Below are 5,069 nucleotides of genomic sequence, written 5' to 3'. Positions count from 1 at the left end.
TTATATCGACTAGAGGGGGGGTGAATAGGCGATTTTTATGAAAGTCTTCAAAACGTGGGAGTTATGAAGACAAACAGTGAAGATTATGCCTATTACTATGCAGCGGAAGTTAGATTACACTAGGCCAGCCATGGTCATGTATTCAATAGAGTGAAAGCACAGTGACAAACAGCTTCAGTGTAATAAGGATCAGGTAGGAAGAGGTTATGAAGCCAAACAGATCATACATTCACGTTGTGAAGACAAAAGATAAAGCAAGCATGCAATGGCTTCACAATGTGTAACAGTAAGAAGAGGAAGTGAAGATGAAACCAATGACTCGTTGAAGACAATGATTTGTTGGACCAGTTCCAGTTGCTGTGACAACTGTACGTCTGGTTGGAGCGGCTAGGTATTTAAACCAAAGGAAACACAGTCCCGGACACCCAGTCCTGAACACACAGTTCAGGACACCCAGTCCTCACCGTAATCTCCTTGAGCTAAGGTCACTTAGTCCTCGCCCAATCACTCTGGTAAGTCTTCAAGGTAGACTCCCAAACCTTCACAGACTTCGTTCACTGGCAATCCACAATGTCTCTTGGATGCTCTAAACGCGACGCCTAACCGTCTGGAGGATTCACAGTCCTCAAGTGTAATAAGTCTTCAGATCACACAGACAAGAAGACTTAAGTGATGCCCAATTTACTCTGGCTCTGGGTGGTTAGGGCTTTTCTCCTCACTAGGAATTTTTCTTTCAAAGGCTTCGAGGTGGGTTGCTCTCAAACGACAAAAGCCGTGCACTGAAATCTGAGCAGCCAACCGTTTATGGTTGTGGGGATGGGCTATTTATAGCCACTTGGCAACCCGACCTGATTTGTCCGAAATGACCCTGGGTCACTAAGGAACTGACACGTGTACCAACGGTCGGATTTTCAACTCACACGACAACTTTACTTGGGCGACAAGTAAAGCTGACTTGTCTGACTCTGGACAAGATTTGCTCTCATAGTCTTCGCTCGGAGACATAGGATTTGAATTAGGCATCACTTCAGTCATTCTGACTGGTTCTCTTGGACCCCACTTAACAGTACGGTGGTTCCTATGACACAACATAAATGAAATAAAACTACGAAGGATCTAAGTCTTCGAGTTCCATGAGCTTCATAGGGAGTCTTCTCATGTCATTGTCTTCAATATGAATATCTTCATAAAGCACCATTGTCTTCAATGTCTTCGTACATTTTTAGGGGTCATCTCTGGTAGTGAAACCGAATCATTGAGGGACTTCTACCTGTGTTATCCTGCAATTCTCACAAACACATTAGTCCCTCAACTAGGTTTGCCGTCAATACTCCAAAACCAACTAAGGGTGGCACTAGATGCACTTACACAAAGTATAGCTTAAATATAATGTTAGGCACTCATAAAGTTATGTGATTTTTACGTGACTTAATAGACACAAAATATGACTTTTGTCTCTGCTTGACTAATGAATCAGTACATCTTCAAGCAAAAAATCATGAAGATCACACTACAATGTCCCTAACAATGGTAGAAGCTCAAATGTGAGACAATATTTTGTAATATATAAGCCTTGGCTGCAACTTTCCACTTAACATGTAGATAAAAATCAGACACTTATTGCTTATTTTATACTTCAATTTTTACTTTAAGTTTTGTTTGGATAATCTATATGCATAGGCACAGTCCTATACTTGTTTGGAAAGTTAAGATATTCATGTCAACAATTATTTAGAGCCAAACAATCATCTAAGCATACATACAGAATCCAATCGGTTATATATGTACGCAGACATTAATTCCAAGTATCTAAACCCTGCTATACACACGATAGTACACAAACGATTTATCAACGATGCTAAATATCGTGTCGTTCCATTCAGGACATCAGCACTGTTCCACTGTTTGATATAAGTGGCTGCTGCATGTCGTGTGTATACTACTATAGTTTCATCTTCAGACCAATCAACGCCATGTTTCAATGAAAATCTGATGATAAGTTGCACCAAGATTTAGCAAGGTGCATACCTCCAAGTGGATGAGCCAGCTCTGAGACCCACTCCTTGACCCTCTCTGCATATGCTCCCGTCGAAACATACTGCACCATAACAAGCACTAAAAAATTTAGAAAACACACCCCAATCCTGAAATTCAGTGAAGCACGAAAAGCAGCAGCAAACTAGACAATAGCACGCAGGCAGTGTTGCAAATAGCAAACCAAGTAATGTAATGTACACTACAGGAGAAACAAATAGCAAAGCGAGGCTTGACCTGGAAGGGACAGACGTGGGAGCCCTCGAGGCCCTGGAACGCCCTCCGGATCTGCTCCAGCCTCCGCTCATGGTCATGCGAGGCAATAGATTTAGTCAAAACAAACAAGCAAAGGGCGTTGAATATACACCAAGTACTCAACTTGTTCTTACTGAATTTAGGAGTCTGTTTTTATTCTTTTCTTATATGCAGTCTGAAGCTTAACTTGTTCTAACTGAATTTAGTCAGAACAAACAAGCTAGGGCACTGCAGATCACGCACCTGAGATCAAGGGCGATGTAGATCACGAGTCAAAGCACATCTGGTCCAGTTCTCGGCACCAACTCCTCCTCCAATTGCTACAGAAACTAAGAGCAGAAAATCAACTCGCCTACTTCAGTACAAAGAAGAAGCAAACATGCAAGCAAGAAATAGTGAAATAGTACTAGTGTGATCCACATCTCAGCATCTCACTTTTAGTTTAGTTGATCCGAATCGCAAACCATTAAAGAAGAAGCAAACATGCAAGCAAGAAATACTGAAGTGAAGTTTCAGTTTTAGAAACTGAATTTCTAAACCGATGAAGGAGGCAGCAGGCAGTAGCTGAGCAGCAAGAACCTGAAGTGAAGTTTCAGTTTTAGAAACTGAATTTGTATTTTATGAGGAATCTAGAACTCAAATTTATCTGAGATCGTAACTTTATGTTATCAATTTAAGAGCAGGTCATTTATGCATGTCAAAATGTGAGCAGGATACTCATTGATGATCTGGGTTGTGTACCAAGGTGCTAGGGGTTGGCCCCTGTACTGAAATTGTATTTAAACCTCCTCTTTTCTACTAACAGAAAGAGCAATGCTCCTGTCAATATTTTGGAAAACAAATTTGAGAGCATATCATTGATGCTGTCCATTTGTGAGCATATCAGTGAATTGTAAATCATTATAAGACAGTGCATGGGGCTAATGAGATCAGTTAAACTACAACACTGAACCAACTAAACTGAATTTTGAGACCAGATTAATGAAACCATTGTAATAGAAATAATGTTTGAAGTATCTTTGCCGGTTCTCAGAATGGCTATACAACCAAATTAGCACTGTAAATCCATCATAGATGGCCAACAATTTTATCTACAAAATGCATCTAATTATAGAACTAGCAAGGAGTAGAGCAAAACTTCTATTAGGCTCTTTGTTGTGATGCATGATGTGTTCGGTTTGCTGTACTGATGCATTCCAGCGAACCTAAAAAGATGATTCTGTTCTGATATGCTGTTAGGATCTTTGTGCAAAATCAATCGAACCCACACGAGGTTCAGTGCCAAATTCTAACACCAGAGAAGCAATGGCCTATCCTAGTACTAGCAAATCAATCGAGCAGAGAGGAGGAGGGTACGAGCTCACCTACGGCCAGAGAGTAAGATCCATGGCTGATGCATCCCGAGCAGCAGCCATGGTCGAGCACCCCCTCTTCAGGCACCATCCATCCTTGCCGCCCAGTCTATCTACAACATCCTCCTACATACCTATAGTCAAAGAACAGAGCAGAAATTAGAGAGAGAGAGAAAGAGAGAGAGAGAGAGATAAGAGGGGATGGAGCTCGAGTACCCCATGGCCACCGAGCGGAATAGCACCATCCAGGGGCAGAGCCGCATGTGGGGGCGCGGCAGATGTCGGGGAGGAGCCGCCAATGTCGTCGGAGCCGTGTTGACGATTGAGGCGCCGCCGCCCTAGCCACGGGGAGGGCTACGGGTGATCGTTTGAGGCTGGGAGAGGTTGAGAGTTCTCTGAGATTCGCGCCATTGCTGTCCTGGTGGCCGGAGACACGGTGTGCTGCGCTGCCACCGCAAACCCTAAGCAAGCCATGCGTGCGCCATGGTCCGGCCAGCTCGACGGAGCACCGCGCATCGAAGCACGCACGCGCGCGCCGGCGAGCAAGCCAGCCGCGACGCTATTGTGGCTGTGCGTCAGTGCTGTTGTCTCCGTTGCGTGAGGAGAGGAGGTTGCTTGGTTTGGGGGAGAAGGGGCGGCAGTGGGTGGATGGATCTAAAGGGAGGAGGAGAAGAGGAGGTGGCGGCGGCGATGGATCCGATGGGAGGAGGAGACGGGGGAGAAGGGGCGGCAGCGGGTGGATGGATCTGAAGGAAGGAGGAGATGACGAGGTGGAGGCGGTGATGGATCTGATTTGAGGAGGAGACGGGGGAGAAGGGGCAACTGCTGTGTTGATCTGCCGCGTGCCGGCGTTGGGGTAGGAGGTCGCTGGCGGGGCTAGTGGAGCGGAGGTCGCGCTGCCCAATGGGATCGGGGGAGAGGAGGTCGCGGGAGGGAGGGGTTGGGGTCGTGGGAGGGAGGGAGAAAGGAAGGAGGCGGGGGGTGGCTGGAAAATGTCCACAAGGACTAGGGGTTCGGCTTAGGTGGACTTGGGGTGAGGACTACCGTTGGATCCGCGAGCATCCGACGGTGTTCGATCCACGATCCGCGTGAAACGCCCACAGACGAATCAAAATGCAGCACACGGGTACGATGTCATGACCATTTAAATTGGTCGTAGTTGACTAAAAAATTGGTCATGGTTGATTAAAAATTCATTTTACATTTTTCAAGTGCCGAAAATGAGTTTTTTGTGAAGGACCTACAATATATTTGTTGCAAAATTGTACCAAATCAATTTTCTAAAATATTTGAACATACTTAATGCACAATTGACAAAATGGTTGGGTGTCAAAAGTTTTGATCCACCTTTGGTGAAAAAGACAAATTTTCGCCGTTTTGGTTGGAAGCAGGTCAAATTTGAACTGCGGCTGCCTCAGAGTTTTCTAT

The sequence above is a fragment of the Triticum dicoccoides genome, chromosome 5A (genome assembly GCF_002162155.2).
Source record: "Triticum dicoccoides isolate Atlit2015 ecotype Zavitan chromosome 5A, WEW_v2.0, whole genome shotgun sequence".
Lineage (NCBI taxonomy): Eukaryota > Viridiplantae > Streptophyta > Magnoliopsida > Poales > Poaceae > Triticum > Triticum dicoccoides.
Note: the sequence above shows the minus strand (reverse complement) of the source record.